This window comes from Tupaia chinensis, unplaced genomic scaffold (assembly GCF_000334495.1).
Source record: "Tupaia chinensis unplaced genomic scaffold, TupChi_1.0 Scaffold144215_1, whole genome shotgun sequence".
NCBI classification, from domain to species: Eukaryota; Metazoa; Chordata; class Mammalia; order Scandentia; family Tupaiidae; genus Tupaia; species Tupaia belangeri.
The window spans coordinates 102,207-127,059 of record NW_006204073.1 but is presented as its reverse complement, the minus strand read 5'-3'; the positions used below and the strand labels follow the sequence as shown (position 1 = coordinate 127,059).

The window sequence follows — 24,853 nt, the reverse complement described above, 5'->3', positions numbered from 1 at the left end:
GAAAGTCATCACGTATTTTTCTCTTGTTCTATGCAAAAATGCGACATGACTTTCCCAATGACACTGTCCCCATTCCCATCCCTAGTTATGATGACCAGATTTGTCTTGGACATTACCACGTGTCCCCTGGGGGCAAAATTACCCTTGCTGACGACTTGTGCTCTAGAAAGCCACGCCTATGAGATGTTGGGCCTGGTGTTTGGGACAGTCAACTCTGCCAGAGCCTGGCGCTCTGGGAAGACGGAAGCTCTGTTTTGTGGGAAGGGCTCTGATCCAGGAATCTGAAAGATGGGGTTCTGGACCATAGCCTAACTGCCAGTTTCTGGGCCAGGTTCCTGTCTATAGAATGTGGGACTCCAGCACTGACCTTTTGCAACTATGTGTTAAGCCCTCATTAGCTTTCTCTTGCAAAAGAGTAAAACCCCCTTCTACCCAAAGCTGTGAGAGTGACCTCACAGCTAAAGACTCCTGCTGCACTTTGGGCAGCCTGGGGCTTCCCCAAGACCTCCCTGCAGGCTGGCCCCTGGTAGTCCTTTGAACTGCTAAGCCTGTCCAGCTTCAGGGATTGCACGTGCTAGTCCTCTGCCTGGGGCACTCTTCCGTGTTCTTCATGTGGCTGGGCCTGTCTCATAGTTTAAGGCCCAACCTAAATGTTTCTTCTTCTTTTTTAAATTAAAAATTATTTATTTATTACTATTATTTTTAATTTTGCTATAAGGCACATGTGCTTGTGAGAGAGAGGGGGAAAGTGAGAAAGCAAGCCATCAGGTCGTACTCGAACCACAGTTGACCACATGGGAATCCAGTGCCTTAACCGCCACACCACTTGTTGGTCCCCTTAAATGTTTATTCTTTAAAGAGGCCTCCTAGGTGCCAGGAGGAGGCATGGTGGTTAAGGCGCTGGACTCCCACATGACCAACTGTGATTCAAGTCCCAGACTTGGCAGGACTTGAATAATACACATATAGTTCAGATATTTACAAAGCATATACATAGATCTGGACACAGAATATTACCAGAATCCCCCACCCTCACAGGTACCAGAATTCTAACTTTCAGGATGAACTTTTTCTTGGGCTTTGCTTTGCTTTAGTTTTGCCATCCATATATGCATCTCTACACAGTATAGCTTTATTTGTACACTTTCTTTTTTAAAAAATAATTATTTTATTGAACTTTATTTATTTATTTATTTATTTTAATTTGACCAGAGAGGGATGGGGTAGGGAAGAGTGAGAAAGTAAGTTACCAGGTCCGGGACTGTAACTGTAGTCGGGCATGTGGGAGACCAGCGTCCTTAACCACCATGCCACCTGCCGGCCCCATATTTGTACACTTCCTATGAGTGGGTTTATAAGGTGTAAACCTTCGACTTTAGCTACTGCTCAGCCTCATGATTGTGAGAATCCTCCACGTGGGTGCTCCGCTGTACTTGGTGCTTGTTCTTGGTTGAGTACCTGGAAGTGGTGCTGGTGTGTGAGGGTATAATTCAGAGGCGGCTGATTGGCTTGGAAAGGAAAATCAGTAGTGCTTTCAGAGCCTGAAGTCTTCACTGGTGGCTGATTGGCCAGCACAGCAGCCTGTGGTGCAGAAATGCAGGGCTGGGTCTGGAGGCACCGTCTTGTTTCTAAGGCCACTGATTGTGTCAGCCTGCCCCAGGGCCCCTGTGGGTTCTGACTGCTCCCAAACTGGCCCTGAGAGTGGCCAGTGTCCAGAAAGGGGGACACAGTGCCGTGCTCAGGCAGGTGGGACTGAGCCCACTGTCGGGGTAGGTGAGGGGAGACCTGGGGAGTCCTGGCAGGCCGCACACACCATGCCTTAGGTCTAGGGTTGCCTCTTCGTGCCCGGGTCTGTATGAGGCGCAGGAGGGGCCTGTGTGGGGTCCACAGCATCAGACACTGGAGGGGCTGTAGAGGGAAAAAGAATAGCCCAGGAGTAGGAGGCAGCCCTGGGGATGGAGGAAGGGCAGATTTGCCCTATGACTCCAGCCTGGTGTTTGCACTCGGGGGAATACCTTCAAAACTACATAGCTAGTCCCTGACTTAACCATGATTCGACCTGACAATTTTTCAGCTTTTCAGTGGTGCAAAAGCGATAGGCATTCAGTAGAGTTCCTGCACAGCCATCCTGTTTGTCACATCCAGTGCAGAATGCAGTAAGTTACATGAGTCATTCAACCCTTTATTATAAACTGGGCTTTGTGTTGGGTGACTTTGGCCAGTGTTGGCCAATCTACATGTTTGGGCAGGTATAAGGTAGACTAGACCAAGTTGGATGGTCGGCAGGTTAGATATATTAAATGCATTTCAACTTAGGATATTTCAACTAAAGATGGGTTAATCAAGAGTTCACACTGCTGTAAGCCGAAGCATACCTGTGTACACTGAATTAAAAAGGAACACCTGGGCCTAGGGCACAAGTCACGAGGCACTGAGGATAAACCCTCCACCCTGTCCTCTGGCCCCTGGCCCCTTCCTCCCTGTTACAGTGTCTGTGAACCTAGATGAACAGTTCTGAGACCCTGTTGGGTTGGGCCTGCTGACCTTGGAATTCCAGGGATGAGGAGGGAGGGTTAGCTGATGTTCTGAGTTCCCGTTCAGTTTATAGCAGTGAAGGGAGCGACCCCACTATGAGTGTGGCCCATTCTATCTATTGAGGTTTTCTAAACATTAAAAAAAAATAATTATTTATCTTATTTATTATTATTTAACAAATATGACCAGAAAGAGACAGAGAGAGGGAAAGTGAGAAAGCAAGCCACCAGGTCTGGGACTCGAACCACAGTCAGCCATGGGGGCATCCAGTGCCGTAATCACCACGCCACCTGCAGCTTCCAATTTTCTCGACTTTTTGAGAGCTTTGGGAATGTCAGTGGCCATGGAGCCCACCCATCCCATTCCAACTCCACTGTGGACCTCAGGGTCAGGGAAGAGGAGCAGGAGTGGAGGTCTAGCAGTGGGCGAGCTAAGGCACACCTGACCCGGTCCTGGGCTTCCCTGCCCACTGCCTTGCTGCCTTGCCAGGGACGCAGAACACATTTGTTGGATGAATGAATGAGTATTCTCATCTGTGGGTACAAATCGCTCAGAGTTCTCTCCTTGGTACTCCCTCTTCTCATGTTTCTTTCTGGAAATTGCCCCAGATGTGAGAACTGGTCCAGTCATGAGTTGTCTGCAAGGAGATCCAATGGCTGGTGCAGTGACTTGTAGAGATGCCACAAGCCCTGGAGACAGGTTGCGGGATGGTGAGGGGATCATACCAGTTGTACGGTATTATTAGCTAGAAGATGTATTTGGGGTCAGGCTCCCAGGGGAAGGAGTCAGGGTTGCTTCTCAGGTCACGCTGTACATGCAGGGTGTGTGTGCCTACGATCTGGGCTGCCTAAGGCTGGGGTAGGTTGTGGTGTGAATACCTGTCTCTCTCTCTCTCTCTCATGGAAGAAATGAATAAATAAATTTATTTTAAAGAGGAAACATATGAAATAAGGATGCTTTCTGCTTTTACTGTCTGAGTTTTATACACACAGGACCTTAGTGTCGCATTCATGCCAAAGGGTCTGTACAGAAGAGGTGGCATTTCAGCTGAACCTTGAAGGGCGAGGCAGTCCGGGGCATAGGCATGGGCTGGCAGTGGGGGGTAGGGTGTTCTAGGTGGAGGTGTCTGTGTGAGCAAGGCATGGCAGCCTGTGAGCAGGAGGCTAGAACTGGGAATGGCAGGGCTGAGACCTGAAGCTCGAAGGGAGCTGGGCAGGAGATGAGGCGACGGTGGGCTTCAGGTTTCAGCGAGCCTCTGTGTCACGGTAGGTGAAGTCCTAGGGTTAGGTTCTAATAGAGCCTGAGAGTGAAAAATCACATGGAGCCAAAGTGACCCGTGAATAATGAGCTCACGTTTAGTGAATACCCACTGCATGCCAAGCTGCCCCACTTGGCTGACATACATCTCATTCCATCCGCACACCAACCCCATGACTGTGTCTTCACTCAACCTAGGAGGTGGCTGCTGTGAGTATCCCATTTCAACAGATGAGGAAACCGAGGCTCAGAAAGGCTAAGCAGCTTCCTCAGGGTCAGACCTAGTAAGTGGGGTTGGGAAGGGGATTTGAACTCAGGTACTCTGATGGCAAACTCCTCATTCTTACCCGTGTTAACTAATAGCCTTGGATGGGCTGTTGTCTTGGTGGTTGGGAACCAGGGGAAGTCCGCACCCCTGTTGGAGGGAATAGGTGTCTTCACATCCTGGGGTGACCTGAATTCAGTATAGTAAGCGAGTGTGTGAGCCGCCCATGCTGGGCATGGTCTGAGCACCGTGGGAGGCCCTGGATGTTTCTGAGCTAGAGCCTGATCACTCCTGCGATAGGAGGACCCAGGGAAGAAGAGATTGAGCACCTTTCCTGTGCTGGGGCCTGAGATCCTATGGCCTGGGCATGAGGTGGAGCTGGGGGAGGAGACGTGACGAAGGAGGGGCTGGAGGCCGCGGGGCAGCTGATCCATTGGCAGCGGCATGCCGTTTGAACCCTGGTCATGCCTTCACCAAAATAGGGGAGTCTGGGCCATTTGGGTGGATAAGGGGACTCTGGTGAAGTGGGGTCTGGGGGACCCCATGCAAAAGCTCATGGCCGGAGACTGGAAATTGAGGGGTAGTGGCTAGAATGGACATTTCAGTGGAAGTGCCACTCCCCCTTAGGGGCCCAGACTGTGCAAGCCCCCACCCCAGTTCTGGAGTTCCTGACACCACTGGTGCACCCTTCACCCCTCCTCCCAGCACAGAGCAGCTGTGTGGCCCTATGTGAAATGGCACTTGAAGCAAAAGAGGAAGGAGTTCTTTGAAACCACATGGGTAATTATTATGCAGCTTCAAAAATCCAGGTTGGCAGAAGAATAAAGACGTTCTGCTTCAGAGAGGTAACCAAGAGGTAATTTTGTGACATCTAGAGCTTGCATCACTCAAATATGAAAGTGTTAGTCTTGCGGAGGTGATTGAACAAGGCCGAAGACGTTTACTAAAATCAAATGCTTCAGAAATCGTATTTTCTCTGCGGATGAGGCACTGAGGACAGAGGTACATGACGAGGGGTCTGGCAAAACCAGACTTTCTGGAATTGAGCCCCCACCAAGCCCCGAGCCATGAATGAAGTGAATGGTCTCTCTTTTCCCTTAGAGGTTAGGAAACTGGGGTCTATTCTAAGAAGCAGGTGCTGCAAAAGGTCATTATCCTGGAAGATGAGGTTGAATTAAAGTGGTCTTAATTAACCAGTATCTGTAGATTGAATATGTTTGGCTAGGATGCATGTTTTTGTTGTGCTCCAGTTTGTTCCCAAGATTACTTATTTGGTGTGTTCACATCAGCCAACTTTTTTTTGCTGTGTGTTCTGTGCATCTGTGTGTGCCAGAGCAAGGCGAGAGAGGAAAATCGGAGCTAATTCTTGAGCTCTGCAAGGTGTCCCATTACACCATTGTGCTTGTTGCTATTTCTGCTTGAATCACCCTTTCCCCAGATCTTTGCATGCCATGTGCCTTTTTAAAAAATAATTATTTTATTTAACTTTGTTTATTATTATTACCATCATTTTCCAGTTTGATCAGAGAGAGAGAGAAGGAAAGTGAGAAAGCAAGCAAGCCACCAGGTCTGGGACTTGAACCACTGTTGACCATGTGGGAATCCAGTGTCTTTAACCACCATGCCACCTGCTAGCCCTTGTGCCTTTTTATTCTTGTGTCAGCGAAGTGTCACTTCTTTCGGAGAAGCCCTCCCTGGCCACTGCAGTGAGGGTTGCCCTTGCCCCACCCCAGTTACCTCCTGACACTCTCTTTGTTCCCGTGTCCCTGCTGTTCTCACACCAGAGTGCAAGCTCCTTGAGGGCAGAGCTCTGTCTTGCTCACATCTCCATCCCAGGGCAGTGCTGGCCTGTAGGTACTTAGGAAACATTTGTTCAGTGAATAATCACATCTGATTTTTTTTCTTTTTCTTTCTTTCTTTTTGTTTTGTAGGTTTTTGCCATAGGGTGTGTCCACTCCCTGGAGAGAGACAGATCAGAGATGATGAGAGGGAAAGTGAGAAATCGTTCCCTGGGGGGAATGGCCACATGGCAATCCCTTCTTCATTTTCCTCTCAGGATTTTGGGCATGTGCGCATATTCAAGCTGCCAGGTGTGAGACCTGAACTGTGGTCAGCTGTGCAGGAGTCCAGTGCCTTGACTACCGTGTCACTTTGCCCCCACATCTGATTTTTTTTTTTTTTTGGGGGGAGAGATTTTTGCTATAGGGCGCATGCGCTTACCAGACAGAGACAGAGACAGAGAGATAGAAAGTGAGAAATCACCCCCCAAGAGGGGATGGCCACACCTCAATCCCTTCTCCTCCATTCTCCTCTCGGGATCTTGGGCACGCACGCACACGCGCCAGGCGTGAGTTTAAGCCGCCGGGTCCGGGACTCGAACTGCGGTCGACTACGTGGGAGTCCAGCGACATAGCCATTATGCTAACTACTGGTCCCCCACATCTGATTTTTTTTTTAACAGCTGTGAAAAGGTGGTATTTCCATGTCACTTATAGAGGGGGAAACTGAGGCTTCATGAGCAGCAGTGTTTTGCTGCAGTTCACCCCCAGCAAGTCTTGTGCTAGTTTGAATTGGAATCTGTTGGCTTCCTGGCTCCTCTTCATTGTGCCATCATCTCAGTGGGACCTAATTCCTGCCCTCAGAGATTTCTGCTAGGAGTGAGACGGACACATTCATACCCTCACATAACATGTAGCAGGATGAGGGCCTGACAGAGCTAGCAAAAATGCATCGGGAGTTCAAGGTGGCCCCAATTACTTTGCTTGAGGCTGCGGATAAAAGCTCTGTGGAGAGGAGGCATTTATGTAATACAGGGTTGATGAGAGCTTTTGAAGATAAGGCAGGGCATTCCACTTAATGGGAACAGCCCCAGCAAAAATGTAGAGGTGCAAAAATAAAGGGAGTTTGCAGGGGACAATGAACAGTCAGTCTCAGCTAGGGGGCAAGGAGTTTGAAGAACAGTCACAGACGAATATCTAGGAAGGGAGGTGGAAACCAGGTCCCCTGATGTGAATGCTGGGCTGCGGAGGGCGGGTTCACTCTGAACTCGCACAGGGAGGCCGGAACATTCTTGAATGAGAGAATGATGTCACAGGAAGACGTAGTCAGGTGCTCTGGACGTGGGGGAGGCAGACACCTTCACTGTCAAGGTGGAGTCCAATGTTACGAAGCTGGTTTCTTTCAGGTTTCAGTAAAATCGTATTAGAATAATCCCATCTCTGCTGCAGACGGCGGCGTGGTTCTTGCTGGGGACTCAAACCCTAGACAAATATTAGCTCAATCTTCTCTTCATTCCCTAGAGGGGCATTTGTACTTCCATTCCACGCAGGGGATCCTGAGAGCAAGCTCTCTGGTGGTGGGGGCTGTGATTCTCTTCCGAAGTGTTTGCTCAGTGCTGTGCTATCAATAGTGGGAGGGGTGTTGGCAGAAGGATGCAGGTTCCTCCGCTCAAGTTCATCTGTCTTCGGTTCCTGGAGGTAAGTCTATAGGCATTTACGAGCCAGGAGAAGACAGTTCAGGTCACATGCTAAGGCGTGTCCTGAGCTGAGCTTTGAGGTACGATACTCTTCCTGAGGGTGGGGCTGGATTGGTGGGCAGAGAGGAGAGGGAAGGCCATTCCAGGCGGTGGGAATGGTGGAAGTCCAGTCCTGGTGGTGCGCAGGCTCAAGGAGTGGCCAGTGGTGAGGCAGGCCACATGAGGCAGGACAGTGGCATTGGCTTGGGTCAAACATGGAGCTGAAGACACTGGCCGGTGGCATCTGTGGCTGCTTCCTGGGGCCCATCAGTCCCACCTGTGAACTCGGAAAGCCCAATTATGGCTCCAAGCAACTCTTCCTTACAGGGATGGGTTTCTACTGTGTCAAGTCCTGCAGGATTGTTTGAGGAGGAGCACAGGTGTTGTAAAAAATCCATTCACTCTCACTGCAGCCCTCTCGTGCCGTTCAGCAAATGCAGCCCTCCCCAGCTGTTAGCTGCACCCTTCACCCTCTGGTTCAGCAAGCACGGCCCTCCCCAGCTGTTAGCTGCACCCCTCACCCTCTGGTTCAGCAAGCACGGCCCTCCTCAGTTGTTAGCTGCACCCCTCATCCTCTGCCCTGCCAGGGCTAATTGAATTTCTGGTGTCTCATCCACCAAAGATGCTTGTTTGTTCCTTGAACGTAAACTGAGTTCATTCCTTGCATTTTACAGATAGGGAGCTTAAAAGGCCCACCAGTGACCTGCCCGAGGCCACTTGAGTTATGGCAGCAGCAGATTTGCTATGCAGCGCAATGACCTCAAGAGGAAGTCAAGCCGCACCCTTTCTTTATTACTGTGTGAACTTAACAAGTTCTCTGCCTTAGTTTCCCTATCCACAAAAGGGGACTGATAATAACCCCCTCATTCCCACATTGTCAGGGTTATACAGGTAAGCTCAGTGCGTTGACTGATGTTATCTTTTTTTTTTAATATATGATTTATTTATTTTTCACATCAGACAGGTGCAGTGCCAATGTTGCAACAAGGTTTGAGGGAGGCATAGCTCACATAATGGTGTGAAAACCTACTTGTGCTGGGGACCAGCAGGTGGCGTGGTGGTTAAGGCGCTCGACACTCCCACATGGCCGACCAGGGTTCGAGTCCTGAATCTGGTGGCTTGCTTTCTCTTTTCCGCTCTCTCTCATTCTCAACCTCTGTCTCTCTCTGGTAAAATTAAAAAATGAATGAATAAATAAAACAAAATAAATAATTATTTAAAAAAACAAACAAACAAAAAAAACCTACTTGTGCTTAGGAACCACAAAGGAGCAATACATATATTTTATATATATGATTCCATGTAAGATTTTTTTATAAGATCTTTTCAATACCAATACCTTTTTAAAAAGAATGATTTTATGGGAACCAGCAGTTAGCGTAATGGCTATGTCGCTGGACTCCCACGTAGTCGACCGCGGTTTGCGTCCCGGATCCGGTAGCTTAAAACTCACGCCGGGCGCGTGTGCGTGCGTGCCCAAGATCCCAAGAGGAGAATAGAAGAGAAGGGATTGCGGCGTGACCATCCCCCCGGGGGGTGATTTCTTGCTTTCTGTCTCTATGTCTCTCTGTCTGTCTGGTGAGCGCACGCGCCCTATAGCAAAAAACCTCTCAAAAAAAAAAAAAGAGTGATTTTATTTAACTTTATTTATTTAATTTGACTAGAGAGGGATAGAGCAAAAACAAGAAAGAGAGAGAGAGAGAGAGAGAGAGAGAGAGAACGAGAAAGCAAGCCACCAGGTCCAGAACTTGAACCGCAGTTGGCCATGTGGGAGTCCAGCATCCCCAGCCATAACTCCATCTGCTGGCCCTGAATACCAATACATTTTAAAACTATTGTTCTAATACATAAACTCGTGTTGCCTTCCATATCAATCTTTCTTCTGTTCCTCTGACTTTTTTTTTTAATTGAGATATATTTCACAGATCACAAGTACAGCAATTGAAACTTTCAATTCAGTCACATATAGTACCTTCACAAGGTTGTGTGATGATCACTATCTAATTCCAGTTTGTTTGATTTATTATTTCAAAAAATTGAAAAACCAAAGTATAATTTCATTCCATAAATATCATTTGATCCTTTCCCAGTATTATTGCAGAAAGTGAAGTCCGTGTTAAGAATGACAACAGCAAGTCCTCAGCCAGATAACCAGTTTTCAGGCCACTTAAATGACTGCAGCAATTTCCTTGATCTGTCTGTTGAAATCTGAAACTGGAATTGTCGTTTCAAAGCACACCTTGTTCTTTCCTTGGCCTGACTGATCCGCCACTTTCAGCATCACTGCCACGTACAGGTGCTTAAGAGATCTGCAACTGCTGGAGCTCACGGCCTTTCTCAGTTTCTGCTGAAAATCTAGAAGCTGGTTGGTGAGTTTGGATTTGCCATCCAGCGGGGGACCCCCCGACCCTTCCATGGCCTGCGCCGGAGTTCCTCCCACCAAGGCCCGACCACTGTCATCTTTGTAGAAGCCCTTGGGGTCTGTCCAGTCCTCCCCAAGGTCTGACATGGCCATGTGGCCTCTGCAGTAGTTGTGGTAGTAGTGGTCCCCTCAGAGGTGCTCGTGGGTGGCCACACTGCAGCAGTATTGTGGCAACTGTCCCCATTCCCTTTTGTACTGCATGGTTGCCATGAGTCATCAAGTAAAATAATTTAGTATCTAAAATCAGTAACAGCCATTTGACTATATTCTGTATGGGGCTTACTTTTGATTTTAACTAAACATAGCCTTGGTTTTTTTTCTTTTTCTTTTTCTTTTTTAAAAATGTATTTTACTTACTTATTTTTAATTTGACCTGAAAGAGAGAGAGGGAAAGTGAGAAAGCAAGCCGGTTGGGACTCAACCGAGGTCAGCCAGGTTGGAGTCCTTAACTACCATACCACCTGCTGACCTCCAGCTTGTTTTTTCTTAAAGTGGTCGCAGTTGGAGGAAGCAGGGATGTTTGCTTGGTGGTCTCAGATCCTGAGATAGCCTGCAGTGGCTGTCTCCTTGTCCTGCGCTGTTAGAACAAGTGCCCTGCCAGGGGTCCTCTCCTTCCTTTGGGGTTTGACCTTGGCCGTGAATGCTCAAGTGGAAACCGTGTCTGTGCATTTCCATAGACGATGTCTGTGCATCCCCATAAATGCATCTTCTATTGCTGAATGCAGGTGGTCTTTTCCTCAAGACCCAAAGCAAGACTTTTTTTGGCCCAGCTTTTTCTTGCTACGGGACCAGGACCTCGGAAAAGTTACCTAACTCCAGCCTCAGTGAAGGAGGCATTGTGCTGGCACTGTGCTATGCACCTGCAGACATTTCAGTTCATGCTCAGAGCCACCTTGCCAGTTGGATCATCCTGTCCTTATTTGTTTATTTTTAGATATATTCACATACTGTACACTTCATATTTTAAGGTGTACAACTCCGTGGTTTTTAGGATAGTCACAAGGCTGTGTAATCGTCACCGTTATCTAACTCCTGAACATTTTCAGCACTCCCCAAAGAATCCCTGTGCCCCTTAGTGGTTGTGCTCACCTCCCTGCTCTCAGCCCCTGGCTTCCTATCTCTAGATTTGCTTCTTCCGGACATATCATGTAAATGGGATCATACATAGTTGTCCTTTTGTGACCATCTTCTTTCACTTAGCACAACCGTTTTTCTTTTCTTTTTAATTTCTGGGTTGATATATGTACGTAAATAAATAAAATGCCAGCGAGTGTATGTGCACAGAGAGAGAGCACCCCCAACAGGGCCTAGTCATGCTGTCTGAGCTCTTTTTTTTTCCCTTTTTCTTTTTTTAAATAATTATTTTGTTTAATTTTTTTATTTATTTAATTTGACCAGAGAAGGGGAGAGAGGGAAAGTGGAAGAGGAAGAGAAAGAGAAAGAGAGAGGAAGAGAAAGGAAAACTGAGAAAGCAAGCTGCCAGGCTTGGGACTCGAACCATGGTCAGCTATGTGGGAGTCTAGCACCCTTAACCATCACAGCACCTGCAGGCCCCATGAGCTTTTTTTAAAAAAAAGTTCTACTGTATTTTATGAGAGAGGGTACGTGCACATGAGCTGGTGTGTTTTCAGGTTGACTTTGGTTTGAACCTGTGCTTAGCTGCATGGTTTCAGTTCAGTACACTATCAACTGTGCCTATATGAACTCTTACTCTCACTTCACTGAAGGCTGGAGTTAAGTAACTTTTTCAAGGTCCTACAGCAAGAAAAACTGAAAAGAAAAGCCTCACTTTGGGTTTCGAGGAAGAGATCACATCTTCCTGGTGTGGTCAGAATGTGAATGAGTGCGATGGTTGTTGGCCAGGGCCTGAAGTGCAGTTGTGTGCTCCTAGGCAGCCGCTCTGCAGCCGCAGTGCTTACTGGGGTGTTGGAGATGCTACAGTAGCAGGACACCTCTGAGATCAGGATTCCGCCTGGGCAGTGGTGTCGGGAGGGCTGCGTTCCATGACAGCCCTTCTGACTTTTCCCTAGCAGGATTTTTGCTCCGGTCCCCAAGTCCCCGTGGACACTCATCTCCACTGATCCAACTTTCAGAGCAGTTGAGGGAACAGGTTCCCCAAGGGAAGCTGGATGTTGGGCATGTTGTCTCTGAGGATATTTGTGGGAATCATTAAGTGCTTATAAAAATCCCATACAATGCACAAACCCATAATGTTGGAAATGAAAGAGAAAAAAACCTCCTAGACCCCCAGACAATTCAAATTATATGATGTCTTCAAGGTCCAGAGAATGCCCCTTCTGGAGGTGCCTTTCTGTCCTTCTAACTGCCCTCTTGCACCCAGTGTAGGTGTTATCGTGTGGCACTTTCTGGGTGTCCATGGTCCTCGGTGAGCTCTAACTCTAGGACCCTTTCTCTGCCGGTGGCATGACCCAGGGTTCAGGCTGGGACACACTGCTCTAGAGATTGAGAGTTAAATACCAAAAAATCTCCCTAAAGACCTGAACATATTGTCTCTGGGGAAGGGGATTTGTGAGCAGAGCCTCGGCTGCCTTTTAGAGCTAGTCAGCTGTGCGAACGCGGTATGTAAATAGCTTTATGAAAGCAGTGCCTAATTGTGCGTGGTGATGCAGTGCGGGCCTTTGACGATCATTTCCTCGGCTCGCTGCCTGCCTCCTGGGCCTCTTGCTTTGGAGATCAAGTGGCATTTCAGAGACCGGCAACCCACAGCGGCGCTCCTGGGCACATTGGCACTATTTAGTTTCCTTTCTTCCCGCCCTGAGCTCTCGAACACATCTGGAGGTGCTGGGAATTTCATCTTCCAGAAAGAAGTTCTGTTTTTTTTCCAGTAGGCCCAGACCTGGGTTTTTATTCTCATGTTCCAGAGAAATTTGTTTTATCCAAGCCAGCCTCCAGAATGAGAGGCCTTCTCACAAGCCCATGTCTTACCCTGTTAAACTGAGCTCTCCCAGGTTAGGAGGTCAGGTTGTTTAAGTCTGGGTCCCAGCACTTCTATGAGGGAACTTCAAAGAGTTGATGGAAAAATGGAACGCGTGTGTGTCCGAAATTCTAATAGGATGGAGAAGGGATTGTGGTGTAACCTTGTCCCGTTAAGGGATGCTTCCTCCTTCTCTCTCTGTCTCTCTCTGGAGCGCATGTGCCCCCCGGCAAAACAAAACAAAATAAAACAAAACAAACAATTTTTAAAAAGTGGCTAATGGGCCAGTGGGTGGTGTGAAGGAGGCTGGATTCTCCATGGCTGACTGCACAGTTCAAATCCCAGACCCAGCGGCTTAAAAAATATGCTGCATGTGCAAAATTCCAAAAGGAGAATGGAGGAGAAGGGACTGTGGTGTGGCCATCCTTTCTGGGCTGGGGAGGGTGCCTTCTCACGTTCTCTCATTTTCTCCCTATCTCCAATGAGTACCCTCTAGCAAATTAAAGGAAAAGGTGGCCAAGATGGTAAATTTTTAAAAAGACTTATTTTTTAGAGTGGTTTTAAGTTCACAGCAAATTGAACTGAAAGTACAGAGATTTCCCAGTATACTCTCTGCCCCCAAGTGCCATATAACCTCATCATCACCATTCCCACCCAAAGTGATGCTGATGAACCTGCGTTTACACATCACTGTGACCCAAAGTCACCCGTAGTTTACATTAGGATTCTTTCTTTTGTTACACAGCCTATGACTTTGAACAACCATACAATGACAAGAGTCCACCATTACAAAATCATACAGAGCATTTCCACTGCCATAAAACTCCCCTTTGCTCACCTTATTTTTCTCTCCTCCCTGACCCGTGGCAACTCGAATAAGATGACAAAATTTTATGTTATGGGGGCCAGCAGGTGATGTGGTTGGAGCATTGGATTGCCACAGAGCTGACTGCAGTTCGAGTCCCAGACCTGGCAGCTTGCTTTCTCACTTTTCCTTTCTTTCTTTCCCTGGTGAGTGCACAGTGCCCTATACCAAATTAATAATAATAATAGTAATAATAATAATAATAATAGGGGCTGGCAGGTGGCATGGTGGTTAAAGGTGCTGGATTCCCACATGGCTGACTGTGGTCCAAGTCCTAGACCTGGTGGCTTGCTTTCTCACTTTCCTTTGTGCTTTCTGTCTCTCTCTGGTCAAATTAAAAAATAATGATAACAAATGGAATTAAATAAATAAGCAATTATCTTAAAAATAAATAAAATTAAATACATAATTCTTTTTAAAAGTTTATATTGTGTCTATTTTGCAACAGTTAAAAAAAGCGTATGATATTCTTCTTCAGTTTTGTAAACGATTGTCACGGAAAAGAGGAGGCAGCTACACCATGCGTGACCCAGGAGAGCAGCAGGATCACATGGTTCATGAAGGAACTCTCGTGTCTGTCTCTCTGTCTGTCTTGCACTCTTTCTCTCTTTAAATTTTGATTTTTTTCTTTTAATTTTTCAACCTTGGGCCTTTACTTCTCTTTACCTTGGGCCTTTTCTTTCCCTTATTAATTTCAGAAGCCATTTTAAAGCTGAGGTGTGTCCTGGCGTGATCAGGAAAGCTATGCTCTAAACCCCATCTTTTAGACTCCTAAAATATTTAGACAAGAAGCCTTTTTTTTTTTTTTTTGAGAGGTTTTTGCTATAGGGTGTGTGCACTCTCCAGAGAGACAGAGAGACAGAAAGCGAGAAATCACCCCCCAGGGGGGATGGCCATGGCGCAATCCCTTCTCCTTCATTATCTTCTCAGGATCTTGGGCACGCACGCACACGTGCCTGGCGTGAGTTTAAGCCACCGGGTCCAGGACTTGAACTGCGGTCAACTACATGGGGATTCAGCGACATAGCCATTATGCTAACTGCTGGTCCCCAAGAAGCCATTTAAAGCTGAGGTGTGTCCTTGCGTGTTCAGGGAAGCTATGCTCTAAACCCCATCTTTTAGACTCCTGAAATATTCAGACGAGTGGAGGAGAAATTTTTGTCACAGAATGACCAGAAACAACCACAGAGGCACAAGAAACATGAGAAACCAAGAAAATACCTCTCCCCCATGGGAAAAGAACAATCCCTCATCATCCACAGACAGTACAGTAGAACTCATGGAAATGTCTGATAGAGAATTCAGAATATTCATAGTGACAATACTAAACAAGATGCAAGAGCTGAGAGATAATGAACTCCAGAAGATGCAGCAGAAAAGAGACAATGAGTTCCAGGAGGTGTTGAATTTCTTCCATGATCTGAAAGAGGAAATACACACCATAAAAAAGAATCAAGTGGAGCTATTAGAGATGAAGGCTGCCATTCAGGAAATCAAAACCTCCCTTGAAAGTATTAAAAGCAGATTGGTCCATGCAGAAAATCTAATCTCAGATGTTGAAGGCAAAATCTCTGATCTAGAAAAAAACAACCAAAAAAACTGAAAATAACCCCCCAAAATGAAAAAAATATATGAGAAATACTAGACAGCATTAAGCGCCCAAACATCCAGATAATCGGTTTCCCAGAAGCTGAGGAAACTAAGGGCATTGATAATCTATTCCATGAACTCTTGGAAGAAAACTTTCCAAATCTGAGAGGCATTCAAATATCCAGACCCAAAAAGTACAAAGGACACCTAATAGAATCAACACAAGAGGATCTTCTCCAAGGCACATCATAGACTGGCCAATCTACAGGCAAAGACAAGATACTAAAATTGATAAGAGAGAAACATCAGGTTACTTATAAAGATTATGCCATCAGGGTAACCTCAGACCAAGCAAGCAAGCAAAGAATGGGAAAATATATTCAGAATGTTAAGTGAAAAATAGTTTCAACTAAGAATACTATACCCAGCAAGATTATCTTTCATATAGAAAGGATAAAAACATCCTCAGGTAAACAAGACCTGAAAGAATTTGCCAATAGCAGACCCACTCTTCAAGAAGTTCTGAGGAGTGCTCTACCAAGAAAAGTAAAGACACATACGGAAGTAAGAGAACAAAGGCAACCAAGAAAATGGCCAATTTAATGCTAGGGACAAGAAATGTCAATAATAACATTGACTGTTAACTTCCAGGATTTAAATAGAAAGCTTGGACCACAGTAACACTGCATATTCAACAGGAGAGAGTTTGAACATAAGACTGAAGTGGCGAAATAGAATTTTATGACTTTTGAGTAAAACATTACTGATTTCTTTTTTTAACTATGCTTTGTTTTCCCAATTTAAACAGTTTACTTTCTTTCGAGTTGTTGATAGGTTTAGCAATTTGTTAAAATATTTTACTTGTTTATTTCTTTAAATGGAAACAAACTTTTCTTCCTTCCTGACCCCTCTTGAATTGGAAATATTTGGGAGTAGTCTTAGTTTGTGGCAGAAGGGTTATTTGCATAAGTGCCAATAAAGCTTATTGCATTCAATCAGAAATTAGAAATACTTATTATTGGGCAGGGCTTTGACTGGAATGTCATACCTAAAGATTAATCAGAAAACTATGGAACGAAGGTGGATCTCAAGTAAGCCAACAAAAGCTCTTAGAAAGATGGCCTGATACCATAAATAGTTCTACCTGGCAGAGAGGATTAGAGAAGATAAATGAAAGAATTTATAACATAAAATAACCTAGACTTTTCCAGCCCAGCATTGTAGTCAGTAGGGATTGAAAAAGAGCAACCACACCAGAGGATTATCTTGAGAAAGACTTTGAAAAAAGAAATAGAGACTGATCTTTGCTAGGAGATGGTATATCACAGAATACTTGGTAGGCAGGGGTGAATTGAGAAGGTTTATGTGTGCCTAGGGTGCTGGGTGTTTGCTTTTCAACAATTTGAGTAGTCGACATGTAAATATTTTCTCAAAAATATTTAAAACCATACTGTCTCTGTTGTTACAGAGTCACAGACAAAATCATACAAAATTATGAGAAGTATTTTGAACATTATCTTTAAATTCAGTATTCTGAAATTTTGAAAGTTGTTTATTAAGTGTCAAGAACTATGGAGTATGAGCAAAAAGTTTTTGATATGTAAAGTAAATGTTTGTGGAAAAATGTAAAAATAAATAAATAAATGGAAAAAGAAAAAGAAAAAAAGAACTCTCTAACAGTTAAAGCCATGTAGAACAGGGAGTGAGCTCCCTGCACTGAGCCCTCCTGTGAAGGCATGGAAAGAACTTCTTGCACATTCAAGGCTGCTTCCCCAGCTAGTCTATTGATAAGAGTCACCTGGGAATGCTTTGTTAGACCATACATTTCCTGTCATCATCCCAGACTCTGAAGCAGTCTCCCATGGGGAAGGCCAAGGACCCATCTGTCCAGATGAGTCTTACTGGGACGTGTGGGCTAACTGACCTCTAGTCTAACCCAGGATTCCATGAAAAGAGATTCCTGGTGGAAGGGGCTCACGCCAGCCCAGGTTTCCTCCGACAGCTTTAGGAGCTCCGTCTTGGCCAGGCTGCAGACCCATGCAACCCACTGGCCTGATTCTCGTCACTCCCACCTCTGGGCCTTGTGACTGGGTTGGCAGGGGCTCTGTGACTGGTTCTGCTTCCCACTGTCAGGCTCTGTCACCAGGCTCGCCTCTCGGCAGGGACTGGCAGGAGTCACAGTTCTGTTTTTGTAATTCACAATACAAAGTCGGCAGGCCCTCTCGACTCCCAGCTGACTGTTCTGCCGCTTCTTGGATTCTGCTTGTTTTGACTTGGTTCTGCCCAGCAGATATTTTTCATCAGGCATTCATTAACGAGATAACCTTTAATAAAGGATCTGTGAGTTCTGAATAAAAGGCTTCCTTATTAACACAAAGTACTGTTCTAATTAGAGGTTTGGGAACATGCGATCTGGCCTCTTGCAATAATAATCATGATTACAGGGATTATTATGCCTGTGTTTATGTAGCGCCTTCCTCCAAGGTTCGTGCTGTACTGGGCAGCCCGGGTGTCAGCGCTCGCAGGCATACCCGAGTCCAGCTATTGATAGAGGAGCCTGGGCTTGCCCTTGTTACTTACTTACCCGCCCCAGCCCTAGCCCCTGTGGGGTCCATGGATGTGCACCATCAAGTCTCACGAGATGAGTCCCGTGCCGGAGCCCTCCTCCTGGAGCACTGGTGGGAAAAGGCGAGGCTCTGGGAAAGTGCGGGAGAAGGTGAGCTCATAGGCAGCTCCCAGAGAAGTGCAGGTCCTTCGGCCTGGCACCTCTTACATGGCCTTCCCCGTCTCCTCTCTTTTGCTTTCCTTTTTAGTTTTTGCTGTTGGGCACATGTGCTCACCAGAGAGACAGAGAAAGAGAGAGGGAGAAAGAGAGAACCACCCCCACCACCGCCGGGGGCGGGGGGAGATGACTGACAGTCTCTTCTCCATTCCCAAATCTCTTGGGAACTGGGGGCATGTGCGCACATGTGCCTGGGGTATTTTTCAAGGCACCAGGTCTGGGACTTGAATCACATAGTAGGCCACATGCGATCCAGCCACCTTAACCACCATGCCACTGGCTGGCCTACCCTTTCCCCTCTTGACCATTGAAATCTTTTATCCATCAGCCTAAATCTAGTGTGATCCTGAATGTCCTGATCTGCGTGGGACCCAGGAAGAAGGACTGTTAGTGCTACATTAGGAAAGTCCTAAGTAAACTGCCCTCCTGTCACCCTCCTTGAATCTTTGATCTTCACTCTGGCCCCTGCATCTCATCAAAGTGACCTTGGACAATTTGCCCATCAACATGGGCCTCACTTTCCTGCTGTGAGGGTAACTCATAGGTTGTTATAGGAGTTAAATGAGTTAATATATAAGAATGTGCCTAGAACTGTGCCTGGCATGTAGTGACTCCTCAGTGCTGTTAGCTGTGTGTCAAGTTGAATGGGACACTGCAGACACCGGTGCAGCCTCCATCTGGTTTGGGAATCCTCTCTGTGGGGACCCTGCCTGACCATACACCATGGTGGTACTTGCTGTCTTGCCTGGGAACAAGTACAATGTGATCTGTATCCTCTCTACCGTCTGCTCCGAGGACCAAGACAGAATGAGACACCCCACAACTCCCTGCACAACTCTACTGTCTGCAGCCTAGATCTTCTCGTCCCTGGGTTGAGGGCCTTCCCTCCCTGGGAGTCCTGGCCCCCAGCCCCATGCTAGCCACGCCCTCTGGAAGCAGTGCTGTCTGCTCCTGTCAACCCAGAGGCCCGCACTGGACTCGGCGCAGCTCTACTGCAGATGGGTATGGGGGGGGGTATAGGTGGTGCTCATCTTCAGAATTAGAGCTGCCGAAGGATTGCCTGAGAATGAAAGGTGACTGGTTCGGGCAGAAGGCTCCAGGCCTCTTTCCCCAGAGGTGTGGAGATCTTAGAATCACAGGGCCTGAATTGGAAAGGCCTAAGGAATTTTTTTTTTTTTTTGAGAGATTTTTGCTATAGGGCACGTGCGCTCGCCAGACAGACAGAGAGAGACATAGAGACAGAAAGCGAGAAATCACCCCCCAGGGGGGATGGTCACGCCGCAATCCCTTCTCCTCCATTCTCCTCTCGGGATCTTGGGCACGCATGCACACGCGCCCAGCGTGAGTTTTTAAGCCACCGGGTCCAGGACGTGAACCGCGGTCGACTACGTGGGAGTCCAGCGACATAGCCATTACGCTAACTGCTGGTTCCCAAGGCCTAAGGAATTTGTAGCCAAGGCCCTGGTTTCCCATTGGGGAGCTCAGCAGACCCCCTTCCTGTAGCACCTGAGTACCTTCTTGATGGAAGGGAGCAGAGAGTAGAGTGGCCAGGACTCCTGGCTTTCTGATCAGCCTTACCTGGGCCCAACTCTTACTCCCCAGCCTTTGAGCTCTCTGACCCAGGGCGAGTCACTTGAGTGCAGTTTCTTCAAGCATAGAGAGGACATAGTTCTGGTAACAGAACACAGAGAAGTAGTAAGTGGTTTTATTTATGGTTATTGTTATTTCCATCCCCATGGATCGGAGGTATACTACTCCTTGTGGTCAGGTAGGAAGATGACTAGGTGAGGTTGAGATTTGTCCCCAGATGTCTAGGTACCTGGATCCCATATGGGAGAACTGTCCCTAAGCATGGGCCTTTTCTCTCTGCACAGTGAGGGTCCACGTGCTGCGTGAGTGGCTGGTGATATGGTGGGTGAGAGGTGTTTACATCACTTCTTGACAGGGTCCCTTTGCAGGATCCTTGGTGGCCTTTGTCATCAGTAGCAGCCAGACTGTTCTGAGTAGGAACCTTGTGATGTGTCCCTCCCACATCACACCAGCTTTTAGTGGATGGTATTGGGGCCACAGGATGGAGGAGACAGATGGAATTCTCGGGGATACAGTGCAGATCAGTGCCTAGCACACAGGAGGGCCTTGATAGCTCTTGTGGTGAGTGAGTGAAAGACACAAGTGGTGGGGGTGACATTGAGGCCCTAGACAGCCTTCGCTGGCAGGAGGGTATGATCCTGTGACTTATGTCAGTCAGCCTAGTGAAGCCACAGAGGGCTTCCATGTTGTGGGGATCAGAGACTGGAGTAGTGGGGTGCTGAGGTCGGGATGATGTGTGGATGACCCAGTGGAAGGCTGGCCTTTCTGGCTGATCTGCTGGGGGAAGGCAGGCTGCTTTGAGGACCCTTGGAAATAACAGAATGGCTCCATGGCTCTACGCTGCTTCTCCCTTCCTTGGGAGCACCTCTCTCCCCACTTTGGAAGTGGAGGCCCTTGTGAGAGTCTTCAGTGGGACCTGAGTGCCTGGCCCCATCTCAGGGACAGTTCCTGTCTTGCCCTCCTGGGTCTGCTGCTCAAGGAACTGGCCACCCTCATTTATCCGTGCATTTGCCAGGTTATTTTTTCCAATGAAAGTTAATACTATAATACATTTTTTTAATTAAAAAATGCAGTAGTACAACATTTATCTTTGAAAAATGGTTTATATATGTCTGTAATAGCATTTTGCTTCTTTTATATAAAATAAAAAAACATCAGGACTATAAACAGTAACAAATTATTCATATCTGAAATAACTACTGTTAACATTCCGGTTCTTTTTTTTTGGTGGGGGGGGAGGTTTTTGCTACAGGGCATGTGCGCTCGCCAGAAAGACAGAGAGACAGAAAGCAAGAAATCACCCCTCCAGGGGGGATGGCTACGCCGCAATCCCTTCTCCTCCATTCTCTTGGAATCTTGGGCACACATGCACACACACCCGGCGTGAGTTCAAGCCACCAGGTCTGGGACTCGAACTGTGGTCGCTACGTGGGAATTCAGCGACATAGCCATTATGCTAACTAATGGTCCCAACATTCTGGTTCTTTTCACTAGTCTTTCCCAGGCATATATACTTTTTTATTTTTTTATTTTTTGAGAGATTTTTGCTATAGGGCATGTGCACTCACCAGAGGGACAGAGAGAAAGAAAGCAAGAAATCCCCCACCAATGGGGATGGCCACATCGCAATCCCTTCTCCTCCATTCTCCTTTTATGGATTTTTGGAACACATGCACATGCACATGCCTGGTGTGATTTTTAAACTGCTGGGTCTAGGACATGAACCATGGTCAACTACATGGGAGTCCAGCAACATAACCACTATGCCATCTACTGCTCCCAACATGTATCCTTTTTGACCTAATTATAATTATAATGTGGCTACAGTTTTTATATTCTGTTTTAAAAAAAAAAAAGATCCTAAACTCTCTAACATGATCTATTAAGCAAGAAACACAGCAGACGTGGGCTGATGTTAATTTAAAGAGCTCTACTGACCTTGGGAGAAGTAAATGCCAAAACTCCAGTTAGAAAAATAGCAAGAGACACAAGCAGGGCTTTCCACAGGGAAAATAAAAGTAGTTAATTAAGCATCAAGAGTCATCCCATTACTGAAAGAACTGCAGATTAAAGCAGGGGATGCTATTTCCCCTGACTGTATTAGCAAAGTTTTGTTACCGTTTTTATTTTAATGAGCCTGTTACTTGTTGGGCAAAATGTTTATGAATTGACGTAAGTATTCTAGAAATTTGGGAAAATTTCTGAACATCAGGAGCCATGCATTTGCTTACTAATTATATTTTTTCCTTTGTGGATATCTTACATTATTTCTATCTTGAATGGTCTTAAGTTTTATTTATTCAATTTTCTTGAGCACTTTATACTTTTTTTAATTGGCAGAAGGCATGTGTACCTGCTAGAGGGAAAGAGAGAAAACGCTACCAATGGCACATGCTCATGCCACAGTCCCTTTCTTCCAGTTCTCTATCCTGTCCAGATTCGGGGCACGCATGCACACATGCTGGACATGTCTCTCGAGCTGTTGGAGCCAGGATTTGAACTGCATGTGTGACCCAGCACCCAGTACGTAGGGCTTAATCACTCCGCTTTAGGGCTGGCCTTAGAGCATTTTCAATAATAAAGGTAACTCTTTATGTACCTTACCACAGATCCTTTCTCTCTCTGTTGCTTTCCTAATTTTCTTTTCTTTTCTTTTCTTTTTTTTTTTTTTTGAGAGGTTTTTGCTATAGGGTGCACCCGCTCACCAGAAAGACAGAGAGAGACAGAGAGACAGAAAGTGAGAAATCACCCCCCAAGGGGGATGGCCATACCGTAATCCCTTCTCCACCATTCTCCTCTGGGACCCTGGGCATGCACGCACACGGTGAGTTTAAGCCACTGGGTCTGGGACTCGACTACATGGGAATCCAGCGACATAGCCATTACTCCAACTGCTGGTCCCTTGCCTAATTTTCTTAAGCATCCGAGTATTTTGTATCTTTTTATGTAGTCAAGATCACTGACTTTTCCTTCTATTCTTTTATAGCTCCTAAATTTGAATAGTCATCCTCACTTAAGAGGTGGGATAAATGTTTAATTCTGTTTACTTTTTTTTTTAGTTTAAGAAATATATAAAGTATAATTCTAGTTAGAGTTTATTTTAATTCTTAGGTTAATCAAGAGTCGCTCTTTTTCATTTCCCCCAAATTGTTGAGTGGTTATTCTGGTATTAGTTGATTAATCCTTCCCTTTTTAATGTGTTGTGAGGACTCTTGCATTTATTAAACTGTGACATACTATTTCAGGAATATATATTTTCTGTCTATGATCTACTTTTATTTTGGCCCTCTGTTTCAATTATGATAGCCTCATAATATTGCTTATAATCTTACCTTATTTTTCAGTGTCTTGTTTGCTTATTTTCCTAGTTAAATCTTTTAAGAATTATTTATTTATTATTATTATTATCATTTTAAATTGCTATAGGGCATGTGTGATCCCCAGAGAGAGAAAGAGAGAAGGAATGTGAGAAAGCAAGCTGCCAGGTCTGGGATTTTAACCGCGGTCGACCACGTGGGAGTCCAGCACCTTGGCCACTTAGTTAAATTTTAAAACTATTTAATCAAGTTAAAAGCAGAAAAGCATTTTGGGATGTAAGGTAGGAATTACGTTTAAAAATGAGAAATAATTTGTGATTTCTTTTCTGTTGACAAAAGTCACCTGTGCTTGTTAAAGAGCGTGAACGCACCTTCCCCTCCCTGTGGAGTGTGCTCATGCTGCAGTCCCCCTTCCTGTTTCTCCCTCGGTCAGGATTTGGGGCATGCACACATCTGTGCCTGGTGTGTGATAGAGCTGCCTGGGGCCAGAATGTGAACCACGGTCAGCCTTGTGGGATCCAGCTCCCACTGCACAGCACTCATCTCTGCGCTGTACGGCCGGCCCTATAAATTAATTTCTTAAACCATCTTAATTTCTTTATTTTGACATGTCATCAGTTAACATGCTATCTCTGCATATCAAGTTATTTTAAAACATACCTTTGTGAACTTTTCTAATTGTCTTCATATTAGTCAGATACATTTTCCATTTTGATTATCCCTCTATATTTATGTTTTATTGTTACCATTTGGAATAGAATCTTTAAAAATGATATTTTATTGCTGCCATATAGGAATGTTGACTTTGCGTATTTATTTTGATTAGCCCCTTTGATGAGGGTTTTTTTTTCTTTTTTCTGGCCAGAGGGTACATGTGCTCACATGAGAAAGAGAGAGAGAGGAAGAGGGAGAAAGCACCTTCCAACAGGGCATGGTCATGCCAGTCCCTTCTCCACTTCTCCATATTGCTGGAATTTGGGGCATGCATGTACATGCACCGTGCACATTTTTTAAGCAGCTGGGGGCTGGGATTTGAACCACATGTTCAGCCACTGGAATCTAACTTTCTTAACCACCAGTGCCGGGGACCAGCCTCTGGTGGGTTGACTCGATGGAGGCGACGCTGGAAAGGAAGACTAATGTCTCGGTGCCTTTTCATGCACGTCCTCAGCCGGACACTCCCAGAGATTGCTCTCTGAGGAGTGACAACTGTTAGGAATCATCGTGCCTTTTTATTGAAAATGCGATACAAGCAAGTAAATGGGAGAAGGGCTACGTGTACTAATTATCAATTCATAAAGTTTTAACAATAGCAACCATTCAGGGTTTGATTAAGGGCAGGTCTATTAATCATCGATACAGTTCAACAATTGTTTGATTGCTGAAAGCAGGTTCCTGGTAACTTCAAGCAGTGCAGTTTCAGGAAACAATTCCAGCAAGCAGAGTTAACTATCAGCCGATGTTCAGCAGCAGCTGTCTTATGATTACTAAAAGAAAATCTCAAGCATAGATATTAGTTCTTATGGATTTTCATAAAGAATGATACTTATATAATTCTATTGGGATCTAAAACCTAAGAAATCCTGATATATTTACCTATCCTGAAGGGGTAAAGTTAGTGTTCACTTGATGAGGGCAGGGATACAACCTTTTCAACTGGTGGTGAAGTGGCTAATAAGTTAATGAAAAACTTTAAAATGGGTTTATGGTGTTGCGGATACACTTGTGTAGCCTATGGCACCACTATTATGTATTTTGTTAGAACATTAGTTACCATGGGA

At 45.9% G+C, this 24,853-nt stretch overlaps 1 protein-coding gene, 1 non-coding gene and 1 pseudogene across 5 annotated transcripts in view; 1 reads left to right on the top strand and 2 right to left on the bottom strand.

The window, feature by feature from the left end:
* Window positions 1–24,853, top strand: part of LRRC20 (leucine rich repeat containing 20) — a 95,423-nt gene that overhangs the window by 20,412 nt on the left and 50,158 nt on the right. The window lies entirely within an intron of this gene.
* LOC114005658 (small nucleolar RNA U13) lies at window positions 8,526–8,622 on the bottom strand. The gene has a single exon (XR_003547494.1). It is a non-coding gene; the product is annotated as a small nucleolar RNA U13 (small nucleolar RNA).
* Window positions 9,739–9,987, bottom strand: LOC102476470 (COMM domain-containing protein 6 pseudogene; annotated as a pseudogene).